The following is a 19,117-nucleotide window of genomic DNA, read 5'->3' on the forward strand; positions in this document are numbered from 1 at the left end:
CGAACGTCGTCGAAATCGAGGACGAATTAGACACCGAGGGGCTGCCGAGAGATCTCGAAGAGGAAGACGAGACCTATTATGAAGGCGAAGCCGAGGAAGAAGACCAGCAGTCGTTCTACAGCTCGGCGCCATCAACCAGCCACGACATCGAATGGCAGGATCTCGACACCGAAAACCCCGAGGAGCCCGTAGACACGTACCCTTCGAGGCCTTCGCCACCCGACGACATCGGGGTGTACAATATGATGGTCAGGAGCGCAGCGACAGCCTTCGGCGTGAAACTGGACGAGGAGAGGCCGAAAGCAGATTTCCTCCTCGAGACCCTGCTCCCCATCCAGACGAGGAGCCAGTTCCTTCCCATGCTACAAAGTGTGATGAATCAGGGGAGAGAGGCCTTTAAGGAACCAGCGACTTGCCGTTCGATCACGCCCAGGACGGAGAAGAAGTATAAGCACTCTTCTCTGGACCCCCCTTACATCAAGGGTAGTATCACTGCCGACTCCATCATAGCTTCCACGGCCAGGAGAAGGGCCAACGTGCCAGCAACTTCGGGGCCACCACCTGATAAAGAAAGCAGGAGGATAGACCTCACAGGAAGAAAGGTCGAGAGGAACGCCGCAATGCACTGGCGCATGGCGAATTCCAATGCACTTCTCAATAGGCACCAGTACCAGCACTGGGACGAGATGGGGGAGCTAGTAAAGCACCTCCCCGAAGAATACCGCCAAAGAGCCTCCCACCTGGTGGATGAAGGTAAAAACATCGCCAACTCTTGTATAAAGACGGCGTTGAACGGGGCAGAGACTTCGGCAAGACTAATGGCCATAGGGGTCACCGAGAGAAGACATGCATGGCTAAGAATCTCGGGATTCAAACCGGAGGTGCAGAACAACATCCTTAGCACCCCCTTCAACGGAGAGACACTGTTCGGAGCAACAGTAGACGAGAAACTCACCCAGCTGAAAAAAGAAAACGAAACGGCGAGGTCCATGGGGGCCCTACAGTTAAGGGGGATGAGGAGAGGCAATCCCTCTAGGAGACCCTACGGTCGGGGAGGAAGCCAGCAGGGAGCGTCGCACCAGACGTTCCAGCAGGGTGATAGTCACGGACAACAAGGTCAACAGAAGCAAAACTGGCAGTACCAACCTCGGGGCCAGTCCTTTCGCGGGAGAGGGAACGGACGTGGCCAGAGGAGGAGAGGGGGTGACCAGCCCTCATCAAAGTGACTCAGCACGCAGGAGGACGCCTACCCTCGACATGCCCCCAAGGGTGAGGCGCAGTACAGTAACATCAGGGGGGAGTGAAGAATCAAAAGCCTACGAGCATCCAACACCAGTAGGCGGAAGACTGAGGTTCTACCTTTAGGAGTGGCAGCGTATAACCACAGACAAGTGGATACTGAAAGTCATGCAGTACGGATACTGCGTGGATTTGGAGAAAAGACCTCCAAACAGAAGACCAAAGGGAAGGCAGAGATCGGCTCAAGAACTGGCCCTACTCAGAGAAGAAACCCTGAAACTTCTAGAAAAAAGAGCCATGGAGGCAGTGCCGTTCAGAGAACGCAACAAGGGGGTCTACTCGAACTATTTCGTGGTCCCGAAAGTAGACGGAAACCTCAGACCCATCCTGGACCTGCGATACCTAAACAAGTTCATCAGAACGCAGAAGTTCAAAATGACTTCGCTGCAGGAGGTGCTGCCCCAAATAAGAGACGGGGACTTCATGGTCACCGTGGACCTCAAGGATGCCTACCTGCACATCCCAATAAACAGAAGGCACAAGGGCCTTCTAAGGTTCAACATCGACCAGGAACACTACCAGTTCACAACCCTGGCCTTCGGGCTAAAATCGGCGCCAAGGGTTTTTACAAAATGCCTGTCGGCGGTCGCGGCCCACCTACGAAGGCAGGGGATCCATGTCTACCCCTACCTAGACGACTGGCTGGTCAAGGCAAACACACGCGAGAAGTGCGAGAGACACGCAAAACGCGTGACAGACACTCTGACGAACCTGGGGTTCTCGATACACTGGGGGAAGTCATCTCTGGAACCGGAGCAGGTGAAGATTTTCCTGGGAGCAAAAATCAACACCCTGAACAGCACAGTGGTGCCCAGCGACAGGAGGACAGATGCCCTACTGAAGGAGACGCGTCTCTACCAGAAGGGGCGAGCTCTGACAGTGAGGTCAGTGAGCAAGATGATGGGGATGATGGCGTCGTGTATCCAGCTGGTGCCGAATGTACGCCTGCACATGAGACCATTCCAAGAATGGCTACAACAGCAATGGTCACAAGCAAGCGGAAGTTGGGAGGATCTAGTGGTTGTTACGCACGCAGTGCAGGAGGAGATGACTTGGTGGAACAGAGACAACATGACATTAGGGAGAAGCCTGACACCACCAAACCCAACAATGACCATTACCACGGACGCATCGCAAAAGGGATGGGGAGCGCACATGGACATCCTCAGAGTGAGGGGTCTGTGGGCTCCAGCAGATGCGGTACGCCATATCAATTACCTCGAATTGAAAACCATCTTGCTAGCCCTGAAGGCATTCCAGAGGCACCTGTACAACCAGAGGGTGTTGGTTCAAACAGACAACACCACGGCAATGTTCTATATCAACAAGCAGGGGGGGACACAGTCGTTCCCTCTCTCCTCTCTGGCACAGGAGATTTGGAGATGGGCCATACCTCTCAGGATAGATCTACTGGCAATTCACCTTCCAGGGAAGTACAATGTGGAGGCAGACTGGCTAAGCAGGCAGACCTCGGCATCGCACGAGTGGGAGCTCAATGGTCAGGAAACGGAGAAGCTTTTCCAGAGATGGGGAACTCCCACAATAGACCTATTTGCAACACGCCAAAATGCAAAATGCCAAAGCTTCGCGTCCAGGCAACCAGATCAGCAATCCCAAGGAAATGCCCTATGGATAAGCTGGTCGAGGACATTTGCCTACGCCTTTCCACCGATACCCTTGTTGCACAGAGTGCTCGACAAGTGCAGAACCAGCAAATGACTCTGATCCTAGTGGCTCCGCAGTGGGCAAGGCAGACATGGTTCTCACAAATTCAAGAAATGGCACAGGGCAATCCCCACAGGTTCGAGAGAAGAAGGGACCTGCTCTCCATGCAAAACGGAGAGGTCCTGCATCCGGAGCCAGAGAGCCTCAACCTGGCGGCATGGCTCCTGAAGACCTAGAGTTCGCTCACCTTAGATTGCCTCCTAGCACTATGCGGGTGCTGCGGGAGGCAAGAAAACCAACTACACGCAAATGCTACAGCGCGAAATGGCAGAGATTTACTGTGTGGTGCAGGAAGAAGGGCCTACAAAACAGAATGACAAGAGACTCAACAGTACTGAGGTACCTCACACACCTTCTAAAGAGTAACCTCTGCTCGAGCTCCCTAAGGGTACACCTAGCGGCGATCGTAGCCTACACCAGAGGTGAGAAGGGTGGAAGTTTCTTCACTTCGCAGGTTGTGAAGAGATTCATGGAAGGAGCCAAAAGAATTGCCCCTCCTAAAAGGTTGCCGCCGCCAGCATGGAATCTCAACGTGGTACTGACGGAGCTCATGAAGGCACCGTTTGAACCCATTCACAAGGCCTCACTGCAAATGTTGACTATGAAAACGGCCTTTCTGGTGGCCATAACCTCACTACGCAGGGTGAGCGAGCTTCAAGCACTAACGCTACAGGAACCCTACATTCAGATTCACAAGGACAGGGTAGTCCTGAGAACAGACCCACACTTCATGCCCAAGGTGGTGTCGGCGTTCCACATGAACCAGAGTATTCAGATACCGAGTTTCTTCCAAAACCCGACTTCGAACGCAGAAAGGGCGCTGCACACTCTCGACGCTAGAAGAGCGGTGATGCACTACATTGAGAGAACCAAGGAACTCAGGAAATCAAAGCAGTTGTTTGTGTCCTTTGCTACTAGCTTCATGGGTTGACCAGTGACTAAGGGCACCATCGCTAGATGGATTGCCCTCACTATTCAATTCTGCCACAAACAGGCTGGACAGGAGCTAGCAGAGGGGCCTCAGGCTCACTCCACAAGGAAGAAGGGGGCCACCGTTGCCTTCCTGGCAAACACGCCCATTCAGGACATATGTCTAGCGGCAACTTGGGCATCTGTGCACACGTTCACGAAACACTACTGCGTGGACATTCAGATGAACAAGGAAGCACAGGTTGGACAGAAGGTGCTTCAACGCATTTTCAACGACCAACGCTCATCTACCACCCAGCCGCCACAAAATTAGGAAAACCGCTACAAAGTCTATGCACAGCATAGTGAATCCAGAAAGATTCACGCTGCAAAACGAATAGTTTCTTACCTGTCGGTGTAGTTTTGCAGCTTGAAGATCTTTCTGGATTCATTAGCGAACCCACCCACCTCCGCCAGTAAGATGAGGCTGGAGGAAGAGGGGTTGAAATGGAAAACATCAGAAGGAATAAAAACGTACAGAAAATGGACTGAAGGACTAATCAATCGCCTAGGGTTAAAAAAAAAAAAGGGAAAAAAGAACCCGAAGATGGCGCCCCAAAGGTGGGACTTCCGCAGGAAGCACGACGACGTCAAGGGAGGTACACCAAATGGTGGGTCGTCGCCGCCCACCTGGGCTACAAAAAAAAAGGAAAAACAAAGAAAAGACTACGAATCCGGACCCAACCACAAGATCGCGGAATAATGCACAGCATAGGGAATCCAGAAAGATCTTCAAGCTGCAAAACTACACCCACAGGTAAGAAACTATTCGTTACAGGTTATTCATACACCTTTCATACGTGTGAGACATACAAAACCATTCACTCATCCAGCCGCGGGCCCATCACATAACAAAACTCACACCAGCACACAGCGCCATTCAAGGGCCCATCACTTTCACACGCCCACATTCCTGACACAGCAACTACACAAGCTGATGGATTGCGTGGAGTGGCACTCAGCTAGCAGTGTGTGTAGTGACCAGCAGCAAGTCACTACTCACACACAGCCAGCCGAGCGCCAGTCCACGCACACCGCTAGCCGAGCGCCAGTCCACGCACACTGCTAGCCAAGCGCCAGTCCAGGCACACCGGGAGCCAATCGCCAGTCCAGGCACACCGGCAGCCAATCGCCAATCCACGCACACCACCAGCCAAGCGCCAGTCCACGCACACCACCAGCCAAGCGTCAGTCCACACACACCGCCAGTCCACGCAATCAGAAACTAAATACATTGCACTAACGCCAACCATGAAACAGAATCAAATTTTTCAAAGAATACAGACCAGGCAGTTCACTTTACCACTCATGAATGCTCCCAAAAATTATTTTGCGTGTGGTACGCTCCAAAACAAGCAGGGACACACAGCCCAGGTTTAGGGCTGTGTGTCCCTGTGTGCGGGGCAGTACATACGAATCTCCTTCCGCGTACCTCTTCGCCAACAGACTCTGCATCTACTAGTGGGAAAATCTTTTGCCGGTGTGGGAGGGATGAAATCAGGAAAGTGGCGATCTTTCAATCGAACCACATCCTCCACCACTCCAAATCTAGGAACACTTGCCTGTTCCACAACAACAAGGCTAGCTATCACAGAGTGCTGAAACTGAAGAAATGTCAAGTTTGACGCAGGAGAACACTCCTTGAACACAATAAAAGCATTGAAATTTGCTAATTCGAAGAAATGGATGGCCAACTTCTTATACCAAAGATAAGCCTTCCGAATAGCAGAGTAAGGTTCCAACCTCTGATCTACTCTGTCAACACCACCCATGTGCTTATTGTAGTCTAGAATGCACACAGGTTTGCGCACTTCAGCAACCTGACCCCAAACAGCCACAGGTGAAGTACTCTCATCATGGATGGTATTCAGCATGTACACATCCCTCCTGTCCACAAATTGTACAGCTAGTAGTTCATCACTACGCAAGGAACTGCACTGCCCCCTCTGAAGTTTTTTGCAAACAATCTCTTTCGGATAACCTTTACGGTTAGAGCGGATTGTGCCACATGCAAAAGTGTCCACTTTATACAATTCCTTAAATAATTGCACAGCAGTATAGAAGTTATCAAGGTACAAATGGTGGCCTATGTTAAACAGTCTTCTAGTAAGATCCCACACAATTTTCTCTGAAACTCCAAAAGTGGACGGACAACCTGGGGGGTCAATAGTAGAATCTCTACCAGTGTACACACGAAAATTAAAAACATATCCTGTCCTACTCTCAGACAACATATACAGCTTAATTCCATAGCGTGCCCTCTTGCTAGGGATGTACTGCCTTAAAACCAAACGGCCCTTGAACAAGACCAAAGACTCATCAATAGATATTTCTTTCCCTGGAGTATAGATCTCAGAAAATCGATCTACAAAGTGATCAAGAACGGGCCGAATCTTAAAAAGAAGGTCACAGTCAGGGTGATCTCGTGGCAACGCCATAGAATTATCAACAAAATGCAGCATACGTAGCAAAAGTAAATACCGATTACGAGTCATAACTGCAGGAAATATGGCAGTTGCCAACAGGGGCTAGTAGACCAATATGAAGCCAAGGTTGGCTTCCTTACCACACCCATCAATAAAGTCAAACCCAAAAACTTCTTAATCTCTTCCAGATATGTGGGAGTCCACCGGGTAGCTCTAGACTGGGGCCTAAGTTTGTCGCTGTTGTCCCTCAAAAACTGTTCAGCATACAAATTCGTCTGCTCAACAATCTCACCCAAAAATACATCATCCATAAACAACTGAAAAAACTGTATAGGCAAAAAGTGTTCACAATCCACTGTACACCCTGCATCACCGCTAAAGGCAGGCAACACCGGCTGCACCATGTTTGGATCAACCCAAAGTCCAGTACTTCCAGTAGGAAGCCTAGCAGCCTCAGACTGCAATCCAGATGCCTCTTGCACCATCGGCACAGCAGTTTCCTCCTCTAAGACAGGCACTTCATCCGCACTGAAAGTTGTTTCATCCACACCAAGAGTACCTTCATCTGCACTGAGAGTACCTTCATCATCCGATGATTCCATGTTGAGAGAAAACTCACTTACAGAATCTTCCCCTCCCTCCTCTCCCTCAGACGCACTGTCAGTCTCATAATCATGCTCAGAGGAAGATTCAAGAAGCATACCAACCACCTGTTGTTGAGCAGTCATTCTACGGCTAGCCATAATGCTTACTAATAAAGGTAACTTGTCAAACAAGTCAACAACAACAAACACTTTGTAAAATAAGTAATAAACAAAAAGCACCTTTATCAAAAACACATATATACTCCAAAACAATACCACTCACTTGCCAGAGGCAGCTAAACTACTCACCACCACCTACTCTGTACAGACACAGTATGGATCAACAATATCCCACTAAAAAAGAAAGAGAAAAGAAATTACACATAAGACTATGCAAAACACATCGCAAAGAATTTCATGCTCAAACCACTAACTAAATATGCCGCCATTATGACATCACTTACAAAAAAAATTCATTAGGCATTATAATATTACTCATTTGGAGTAAATACAACAAAAAGAAAAAACTTACCAAAACAATGCAACTACACAAAACTGCAGAACAACCACTGTCGAAAAGCTTTAGACTAGAATAAAAAGGAGAAAAAAACGTTGTCACATATGCATATAATGCTCTAGACCATCACGTACTGCGCAAAATGTATTACTAGAACCTCCCACTTTCAAGAAGGAAAGATCGATGGCCCAATCCTTTACAAGCAACGCGGCGAGAATCTGGAACTGAGCCTCAGCTCCAGACCACCCCCTCCCTCTTCCCAGTCCTTCAAAACTGACCTCAAAGTTCGCCTCCTGCAAAGACACTTCCAAACTTAATTCACACCCTCTCTATTGTCTGAAGGAAGTCTTTACATTATAGGAAATTCTGTTCTCCATGCCCGTAGAAGTGCCTTCCCAGTGTGTTCCTGTGTTTTGCGTGTCTGCCATTTATTGCACTTTTATACCTCTACTTGTACTTTGTACTCTTTTGTAACTTGCACACATGTCACTTTTCCTCTTGTAACGTATTGTTTGCTACCTCTTGTATTTTGTTTGCTTTTGATACATGCACAATTACCACCATTGCCTCATGTAACATAACGTTTGCTCTTGTTTTCAGAGTGTCTGCCATTTATTGCAGTATTTTACCTCATGTGACATCCATCAGAGAGCTGCGTGAATCCTGGTAATCCCCTCATCACAATGCAAACACCCACCCGAAATAGGTACCCTGTGAGGTCACACCGTTCGTATCGCCCTAACCTGCTCAAGGTCCATGTGACCTCAGTGACCGTCACAGCGACTGGATCACTGTTGCTCTAGGGTATGCTGCTTCGTAGGCCTGCCCGCAACACTGGAGATGAACTTCAATATGGATTGTGGTGGACAGGCCTTCAAGGATAACCCACAATTGACACCACTACAGTACACCTGCTTGTGCTAAGACATCAAGCCTTCTAAGGTCTAGTGGGGCCTTCTACGGTCTAGCATGGGAATGTGCTCCCTCAGTACAGTGGTGTGGTGGACTGGTCATGAATGCTGAACCCGGTTCCCCAGTTCCAAATTCGACAGCTCTGGCCATAGTGCCACATCCCCACTGAACGCCATACTTGCCCACTGAGAGAAACTCGCACTGCCTTCAGCTATAACCTAATTGTGCCCGCTATAAACACTTGGATGTAGCTCAATTCAAATTATGCACTTGATAAGAGTAATACGCTGCCTAAAAAAAAGCAACCACTCATAGGGAATGCAAAGCATGTGAAATGTAAGCAGAAACAACATGGTTACCTAAACGATCTCTCACTAACTATTCAGAAATCAGCGAGTGGTTTCACCTGAAAAGTTATGGACATGACTAGAGGGCCCTGAAGGGAACCGTTTCACTGTCCATTGCTTACATCCTTACAAAACATAAGCAGTATGGTAGACCACATCCATAAACACAGAGCCATGGTGCACATTGTGTTTTCCAATTCACCCATCAACCAGGTATTGCAGTACCTCCAGGAATGGTACACTCTCCCAACCTGGAAACAACAATGCTGTTCAAAGAAAGACGAGAAAACGAAAGTAGCACTTCACTGACAAACTCTGTAAAGTGATGCTGGTGTATTTGGATGTAAATAAAACCAATCTGGCCACTTTGCAACCCCTCTGTCTTGCTTTATTTAGTTAGGTATTTAATTCTCATATAATACATTCTATTTCTCTCCATCCTGCTGCACTTTGGATTAGAAAATTTCAAAAGAAGGGCATTTCTCGGCAGAGTGTTTTTCATTTTTGGATCCATTTCACAGGGAAGCAACTACAAACACACACGAACGAAGCCGAGCCTCGTGGCATGCCTTTGGCCTTCCGCCTACATAGTGCCCCCACCCTAACCAAACCCACCGATGCCAAAATCCCCCCTCCCCAGCCCCAAAACTCACCTTCACTCTCCGACGCGCAGGAAGCAAATGGCTTCCTGCGCCTCGGAGAACAAAGGGGAAACCTCCAATGACTTCAGCGCGCGAGCCGCGCTTACGTCATTGATGGTGGGGGGCGGGGGAAGGCAGGGGGAAGGTCTTCCCCTGCCTTCCCAGTAAAAAAAAAAAAGATCGACCACTCAAGGGGGGAGCGCCAGCGCTTCCCCCGTGGGTGGGTGTCATGACGAGCTGGACTCGTCATGGGCACAGCGCGACTGTGCTCCATGACGAGTCCAGCTCGTCATGGGCACAGAACGGGTTAAGCCAGGTGAGTTGCCGAATCGTGCTTTCATAAAGGTGTTTTTGGTTTGTAGAGACCATGGTATTTCTAAATATGGTTGGACCTTAAGACTTGTATATTCCTGAACCAACATCCATGCGTGGGATCTCTTAATAAACAGTTCTTTGTCTTTTAAAAGTGACAAATATTTAACTGATTTGTTAATTATTTTCTTAAAACGTTGTACTGTTAAAGACATTTCCCATATCTGAGCAATTGACAAGTATTCAAGAGCTTTTTGCAGATATTTATAGAAGGACAATTTTTCATTTTGTTGCATTTCTTTCCACAAAAATGTGCACATTGGGTGATTGATATTAGTTTTGATTTGTCTCCAGGTCTTAACATACTGACCCATTCTTGCATATTGTTGATTACAAAAGCCAAATTCCAGCCTTATCTGAGCAGGTGATGCATTAAGTGGAAGCCGAAACAGATGTTTAAATGTATTTGTAATAGCATTATTTAATAATGCAGAATCCAAACCACGGAGTATTTCACTTCCACACGTAAGGCTCGGGAGCAGTTTTGCTTTTGTTACTTTTATTAATGGGGTATAAGTTGGGCCTCCCAAGGAGCTATAAAGTAGGCGAAATTCCGATTGTAGACTTTTGGATCTTTTCTTCATCTCTATTTTATGGTATGAAAAAGATCCTTTCTCGTCAAACAGTATCCCAAGATATTTATAACATTGAACTTTTTCTAGCTCCCGCTTTTGGTGGTACCATTTGTATTGACTGCCCTTCTGTTTCTTGGTACTGGCTTCCATTATTTTGTTTTTGTTTCGTTTATAGGCATTTTGTTCTAAATTGAATACATTGATGTTTTGTTTATTATTCGCTGCAGTCCTATCCTTTTTTGGCTTAGCAGGACGACGTCTTCAGCGTATAATAAGTTCGATATTTATTTCTCAGCCAGCTTTGGTGAGTCTGCTAACTCATTGTTCATTGCAAGGGTAAAGTCTGATAAAAATAGATTAAATAAATATGGAGCTAAAACACATCCTTGCTTTAGGCCTTGAGTTGTTTTAATTTTCCTCGAAGGCTTTGAGCCATTCCCTTTGTCCAAGTATCGGTATATAACAGTTGTATTGCATTTAAAAGACTGGAGCTAACGCCATAACGATCCAGTTTCCTCCATAAAATCTGCCTTTTTACACAGTGAAAGGCAGCTTTAAAATCAATGAAACATAAATATATTGGCTGGTTTTTTGTTTTATATTTTTCCATTAATATTCCCAGTATCAACACATTTGTTGTTGTACCTTGACCGTGTACAAAACCCGTTTGGTTCGGTGGAATTAAATGGTTTTCATTAGCCCAATCAATTAACTCCTTAAGTAGAACCGATGCAAATAATTTAGCTTCCATATCTTGGAGCGTAATTAATCTGTAATTGGATGGAAGGGACCAGTCCCCACGTTTATATGTAGGAGAAATTATAGATTCCTTCCATGACTCAGGGACTGTTCTTTATTGGAGAGCATGATTAAATACTGGTGTTAGTTAGCTCGACCAATAAGATGCTTCCTCCTTATACAACACAGCGGGAATCCCATTTGGGCCTGGGGCACCATTGGATCTCTGATTCTTTATTAATTCACATACTTGGTTTTCTGTTATCTCTATTGAGTTATTATTCTTTTCTCCTCCTATTCCATTTATAGCCCAATCAGTAGAATTCACAGCCATGTTAGGAGTAGGATTCAAATGCAGATCTATGAACGATACCCATTCAGATTCAGTTACTGTTGATGAAGTAGATTTCCTAATAGATCTACTCAGTTTGTTTACTAGAATCCAGAAGCCTCTTGAATTACTCCTTTTGCAAGCATATAGAGCTTTTGCCCACAACAATTGCTTTTCTTGCTTTTTGTCCTTCCAGACCATTTTCCTTACTTCTGTATTTATCTTTTTAAGTTTTACTCTGTAAATTAAATTAACTGGGAACATTTTTTTACCAATCTCAGGATTCTGTTACGTTCTGTGTTTTTTAACTGATGGCTTTCAGATGAGATTTTCACCAATGAACATGCTGGTTTTTTCCTCCACTGACCTTTATTAGCATATTTTTAAGATTGACTGGTAAATAATTCCTTTGTGAAGAGAGACCATTTTTCGACAGCATTTGATTAATCTCATTCGAAGTGAAAATCAACAATTGCCTGCGCAGTGTTTGTAATAGAATCTTTGGTGTTATCTGACCAATAAAGTTTCTTATAATTTACCGTCGTTATTTCTCCCGGAAGTGTACTATAGTTTTCAAATCTTAAGCCATTTAGGTTTAACTCAATTATTTGTTGATCGTGGTCGCTTATATCTGTTCCCTCTATCTGATACGACGAAATTTTATGAAATGGATTAAAAAATGCTATGGTATAATCTATTCTAGACCTATGATCCCCTACTTGAAAAGTCCATGCTGGTGGCGAATTTTGAGGAAATCGCCCATTTAGCACTCTTAGGCCTATGGTTTCTAATTCTTTTACAGGAGTCTTGTCGATTTTTTTCATTATTTTGTTCTCTCATACCCATTGTTGATGAAAAACTTGGAATTGACCATAAGTAATTTTGCTGTTGTATTTCAACATCTCTATCGTAAGACCATAGCATATTCATGTTATAATCACCGGTAATAATAATCTCAGGTTGGGTGTCATTGTCCTGTTGCTGCAATATCATAATTATCAAATTGGTCGCTATTGTTCTTCGTGATTTAATATCGGGGTGAATATATACGTTGATTACTACAAGAGATTTAATTATATTCTGTTCCTTGTCTCGTATTTTGACAATTAGATAATTCTTTTGACTTTGGACGCCCATTTCACTTTCCATTTTTAGCTCAGTTGATATAAAAATAGCCAAACCCCCACAAGGTCTGCCATAGTTACTTGTTCTCTTAGCTAATGAGTAATAGCCCTTATACCCTTCCAATCTAAAAGGAACTAAAGCCCAAGTCTCTTGTAAACAAATGATTTGAAAACAGCACCAAGTAGCTAGTTGGTTATTCTGAATCTTTGCTTGAACCCCATTTATATTCCACGGACATAATCTGACCCTTTCAGTCATAATTGTTGGCCCCCTTAAAGGAACTTCAGATTGTAGATGTCAATCCCGCCTGACAATATGGGGGGGGGGGGGGCTGCTGTTAGCCAACCTAATTTGACAGTATCAAATAATAGGTCTCCTTTTTTTTTCCTCTAATGATTTTAAAAGATGCCCGTTGGTCATACCTATGGGGTTTTTTAATATTGAGTATTTCTTATTATTCTCGGTTCTCATTTAGTTATGATTTTGTAATTTTGATGGAACAAAAGGGCTAGGATAGGAAGGTTGCAGGAGAGTTGTTATTTTTATTCCCCAGTCCTGAAAGAGATTATGTTCTTGCATAATAAGGCTGGCGGCAGTAGATGATGTCCAAGTTACTAATGTCGATTCTCGATTATTATTCTTGATTGTGAGGAATTCAATTGATTCTATGTCGGTACGTTTAATTTTCTTTAATGAGGGTACTACATTACACAATTTTAATATGTTCCCACGATTCAAGATATCATTATTACCCCTAGATTTATATTCCGGCGTAAAAATTACCTGCACCACTCATTTTGATCTGGGTTATTTAATTTAATTTGTTGCAGGCTATTTTCACCTTGAGCATGCTCAATTAACCTTCCATTATGATTACTAACGGTTTGAGACCATGATTGTCGATGTTTATGTAACTGCTTCGTTTCGGTTCCCAGATCTTGTGGTAATTTAATATCCTTCCAGGTTTTTAACAAATCTCTATTCGTTTCATCCCCTCTGATATTCACACTATTTGCTCTATTTGTTTCCAATTGTGATGGCTTATTTTCCACCTGTTTATTACTTTCCTCCACTTGCAGCATTTCTAAGGACTGAATTTTCCCATTCTCTATCATTTTTATACTATCAGCTTGCTTGTTTAAGCATTTATTTTTCATAAGTGCTTGTACCTCCGATAAATCCATATTAAATAGAGGGTAAAAGGGTTTTGTTGGAGACATTTGTGTACCCTCACCTTAACAATATGATATTTGGTCATGGTTGTTTCCAGTGTTCAATCTCACTATATCTGATGCATTTGTATTGTTTATACTTTTAGAAGATTCATTTCTTGCTTTCCGTTGTTTTTTCCTCTGTCTTTTTGATAGATGCACTTCCGGAGCAGCGTCTGTCATTGTTGACTGTGTCGAGCATAGGTTTATCACTTCTTGATCTTTTGTTTTATCATCTATTTTTTCTTTAACAACAACAGTATTGTCTTTACATTTTATTGTATCTTTAGAGGGGCAGTCGGTCTTGATGGTTTGAATTCCCACATTAGGAAGATTCCCTTTTACATCGTCAATTATTGTTTTTAAAATATCCGGAATGTTACCAAGTTTGTTAATTAGTGGGGCACAACTCCACTCTGCATACGTAGATATTGGCTGAGATTGTGCCCTTACTATTAGATTTTTTAGTGTTGTTATCTTCTGCTCAATTCCGGCAACAGACGATGCCATAGTGTGAGAAAGTGGCTCTGTATATACTGTTCCTTAATAGGTACAGGGTGTACAGAGTCCACAGTCCCCAAGGGTTTGGCAGAGGCTAAAGTTAGATATAACCTTACTCTCTAAAGTGGTAGCTTGGTCGAGCAGTAAGGCAACATCAGAGGACAGTGTAAAGCATTTGTTGTACACACTCAGTCAGCAAATGGTCTCAAACACTCAATAACTGAACTCTAGGCCAATGGTTTATATATAAAAAATATATATGCTTGTTTTATTTTAGAACCAACAATAGGTATTAAAATATACTTTCTCAGAATGAGATGCTTTTTATAAATACTTTTGCAGTAGGCAATTGACTTTTGTAAACAGTTACAAGTGGTTGCAATAGGAAACACTATTTTAAACACAATAATGCATTGAATTCAATGGAAGTTTCAAGTTATTTGCAACAGATTACTTTAAGGATTACTTTTGGTAGTATTATAACTAACTGATTATGTTTTTTTTTTTCCCCTCCCTCTCCTCTTTTTCTTCCCATTTCCACATAGTTTACTTCCCACCATGTATTTTTTTTTTTATTTTCACCTTCAGGGCGGACCTTCTTTAGTGGCGATAGACTAATATGCTTGCGCTTGAGATTCCGAGGTGAAATATTTAGCCTGACTCTTATAAATCACCTTGAGTTTAGCAGGATTCAAGAGGAATACCTGTGCACCCTTAGCTTGAAATAGCTGAAATAATTGTCGAAATTGCCATCTTAAGGTCACAGTAGCTGAACAGTAGTCCGGCCTAACAAAAAAGTAAAATCCGGAACCCTTGAGTCTCTTATCAGGACGAGCCAAATCATATAGTGCTTCTCTCAAAACAAAATTATTTACGCAAATTAATATCGCTCGTGGAAAAACTTTCGAGCCTGCCGAGGGATTTGATTCCCCTCGGGTCTTGCGCAATACAAATGGATATCTATGCGCCCTAGTGATCTCCTTCTCCCACTGCCATTCAGCTAGCTCTGGAAATGCTTCTGTGAAAGTCTCGATAATGAACTTTCGTGCATCTTTCCCTTCTTTCATCTCTGGAATTCCAAGGACACGCAGATTATTGCGCCGTGCGCGGTTTTCCAGATCCGTCATCTTCCATTCGATATCCTCTCGGGTGGCCTGTAGAGTCTCTATCGCAGTTTGCTGCTTAGTAAGTATATCTTCAGTACTCGATATTCGTTCCTCTGTATCTGTCACCCACTTGGTAAGTTCATTCACAGACTTAACCATCCGCCGCATAGTGTTCTGTAGTTTCCGAACTGCACCCTGAGTACGACTACTTTCAGCCTTAGTCTCAGCCCGATGGGCCATGATGCTCTTATATATTAAATCCAGAGTTACTCCTTTAGCGCCTTGATCTGAATCCTGTGGTTGGGACTCCTCTCCCCCCGATTCCCAAATAAGTTGTGAAAGAGGAGTCTTTTCCTGTGGAGCCCCCTCGGTTTCAGGATTTCGCCGGACTGTGTCTTGTTGATCCCCTAGTCCCCTCGTCTGTATAGGTGAGTGTGTCATATCGCCGTATTCCTCCATCAGATCTTCATCGTCTGTGAGTGCCACCTCATCATCCCGCTCACCTTGGAGGCTGTTACCATCATCTTCTTCCGATACCGCAGATAGATCTGGCATTGAGTAAAATTTGCCGTCAGACAGTGCAGAATCTGTGTCTCCCAAGTCCACTGTGGCAATGCATTGCTCATTCGGGCCACCTTCTCCTTCTCCTTCTCCTTTCCTAATACTGCGCTCGGGAGGGGCCGGGCCGTTGGAGTCAGCCCCATCTCCACCTGTCACGCCTTCAATGGATCTTGCAATTATAGCAGCGCCTTTTTTTTCATAAAGATTGCATGTAACATAGGTGCCTTTGCAGCGTCCAAGTTCCCAGGCATTGCAGGCATTGTAGGAGTAATATGCGTGTTATTACTAACAGTTTGTACACCATTATCGCTATTGCCGCTGGTCAGGCCAGCCCCAACTCCAGTTGCGCTGTGCCCTTCATATCAGTTAATTTGGAGGAGAGAGCCGCACTCCCAGATGCACTAACGCTGCTGCTAGTACTGTTGCTCATAGTAACATTGTTGCTGGCGCTGTTGCTGGCGCTAGTTATATTATTTATATTAGCGCTGCTTGCATCATTAGTACTAATATTATTCACATTTACAGCAGCAGTCTTTCGTGTGCCTCTGCCTTTCGGCGCCATACCTGCTTTCTTAACGTTTATTAAGAGTTTTTCACTTTTGCCATAGGAGAGAAAATCCTTCTCGCGTTTCTCTGGGAGCTCCGGGTTCTTCTCAGCCTCTCAGCCAGATATTAAAGTTTACTGAGGGGAATCTCACCGTGGCTTTGTAACACTGTAACACTGTAGCGCTGTGACAGAGGAAAAGATCTCACAATCCGATGAAACGGAGGCGCAGTTGCAACAGCTACAATGTAGTCATTCCTATCTCATTTACGCTCGTTTTCCATGTCTCCAAGCAAAGCAATCACCTCCTGTCGCTTAGCTCTCGCTGTGGCTCCAGCTCCAACTCCAGCTCTCTGTACTCCAACACTGGATTGAGGCTATGCCTGCCTCGATCTCCACCTCCGCCTCTGCCTTCAGGGGCCGAGTTCGCTGCCACCGGCTGCCGCTTCGGCATCCTTTACCCGCCCTCACCAAAACCTCGAACACAGCGGGGTTAAAGCACAGCGAGAGCCCTCAAAGTGGGCTAGAAAGCAGGCGGCACTATTCCCCCAACAGCGGCCAGCCACAACTCCCTTGAACGCGGCAATCCTGGCATCTCTCCTCCGCCGAGGTGCGGAACTGCTCACTCAAACGGCCGCTCGGCCGCCATCTTGCATTCTCTAACATAATCAGTTAGTTATAATACTACCTCATTTTGAGACGTATAGGGTGCACTATCTATCAGAGGTGAACTAAATAACGGAGGGAGGAGTTGTAGTACTAACCTGCACCAATAGGACTTCTACGGCTTCCTAATGCTGTTTGAATATCTGTGGTCTGTTTCTTTTCTGTCTTTTTGTATTGGATATTTTTTCTTTTTTTCTCTTCTTACCAAGGCAGAAAAACTGGTCTGACTAAAAGAGCGATACTGTCTAAAAGAGCGAGGTTGACTATGTTATTAATAGTATTTAAGGTACAAAGGGATAAAGTGTCGCTCTAAGAGATGTTCTTATTGTAGGGTAGATAATATGTTTAGTAATATGTTGTCTAAGTAAAAACAGACTACAGATAAATGTAAGGAGAGGGCAACAACCTGGCGGATCCTCTGTCGAGGTGGTTCTCGCACACTCGCATCACTAAGGACTATGTCCTTTTGCTCATTAGGGGTGGTTGAATCAGGGAGGGGGAGGGGGGGAAGGGAGGGAGACCTCGGTTTGGGGCCAGAGGGTGGGTCAGAGGGGCATGGTCAAAAAGGGGAAAACAGGGACCACGGGTATAATTTTTATTGATTATATGAAGATAATGCAGGACAGGGGGCAGAATGTTTCTATTTTTCTTAGAGACAGAGTAGATGGCAGCTAGAAAGTTAAGAATAGGTACTCTAAATGTGAGAGGCTTGAATGCTCTAAATAAAAGGCAACGCGTCGCTCGGGAATTGCAGTGGCTTAACTGCGATATTATTGCATTGCAAGAGACACATCTTGCATGGTCTAAGCGAAAGCACTTAAGCGATCTTGGGTATAGTGTGCTGGTGTGCACCAAGCAGTCTATTACAACGCGGGGGGTCGCTATATTAGCTAAGAGAAATCTAATTGAAGGCGGACGGGTTTTAGAGGATAATGCTGGAAGGTGGGCAATTACGAAATGTAAAGTAGGAACTTTTAAATGCACTGTCTGCTCCATCTATGGATCTAATTTTGATGAGGCAGAAGTCTTGGAATATTTGAATGTTGAATTGGCAACCTGGGCCGCTCCTGTAATTCTTTGTGGAGATTTGAATATTAATCTCCACTCTGGAACATTAGGTAGTGATCAATATAGGTATGTAGGTAGGAAACCAAAGGTATACAGGGCGTTAAGCTCATTGGTGAAAGCACATGGGCTAACTGATGCTTGGGCCTATCTCAGGAAGACTGAGCCCGGTTATACTTTTTTCTCGGCTCCTCACCAAAAATTATTCCGTTTAGATTACTTTTTAGTTACACATAAATTGCTTCACGACGCACAAATACAGGTCTATCCCCGAGCGACGTCTGATCACGGGCCAGTAGTGCTGTCCATCCGGGCTTTATTCCCACCCTGCAAACCCCGTGAATTCTCTTTTGATCGCAAGCTGTTGCTGGATGTTAAATTCCAAGAATATATGAGTGAGTGGATCCGTGAGTTTTTTAATTCAAATAGGGGAAGCGCAGGAGTTGGGATAGTCTGGGATACGTTTAAAGCAGCTTTTAGGGGGAGGTGTTCAGTTATGGATTGTGTGCTCAAAAACGGATGCGAAAAAAGCTACAGGAGCTTTATCAGGATCTAGGCAAGGTTGAGGAGCTGCTGACTCAAGACATTGCTCATAATAGGGATACCTATAATACATCAGCCGCGGTGACGCGATCTAAGGCCAAGGTTAATAACTATTGGAGTAAGGAAGCAGCAAAGACTTTCGAGGTTAAGAGACAGGTGCTGTATGAATATGGGGAGGCAAGTGGGAGGTGTCTAGCCCAGAGAATCAGGAATAGGGAAACTGCTCAACGAATTAAAAGTATGAAAAATGAGGCTGGACAATATGAAGAAACCGAGAGTGGAATCTTAGAAGTCTTTAGAAGTTTTTACGCTTGTCTATATGCAGCAGAAGAATATGATAGTAATAGAGCTCTATCCTT

General features: G+C 44.7%; 1 protein-coding gene across 4 annotated transcripts in view; it reads left to right on the forward strand.

Moving 5' to 3' along the window:
• Positions 1 to 19,117, forward strand: part of LOC146839065 (uncharacterized) — a 502,432-nt gene that overhangs the window by 126,344 nt on the left and 356,971 nt on the right. For 2 of the 4 annotated variants that reach the window (XR_014960775.1, XR_014960774.1), the window contains exon 4: positions 8,121 to 9,150. The exons of the other annotated variants lie outside the window; for them this stretch is intronic. The gene's annotated coding sequence lies outside the window, so the exon portion shown is untranslated. Of the gene's footprint in view, positions 1 to 8,120; positions 9,151 to 19,117 lie in introns of those variants that run through there. 4 annotated transcript variants of the gene reach the window in all.

The sequence above is a fragment of the Triturus cristatus genome, chromosome 4_2 (assembly GCF_964204655.1).
Source record: "Triturus cristatus chromosome 4_2, aTriCri1.1, whole genome shotgun sequence".
Taxonomy (NCBI): Eukaryota; Metazoa; Chordata; class Amphibia; order Caudata; family Salamandridae; genus Triturus; species Triturus cristatus.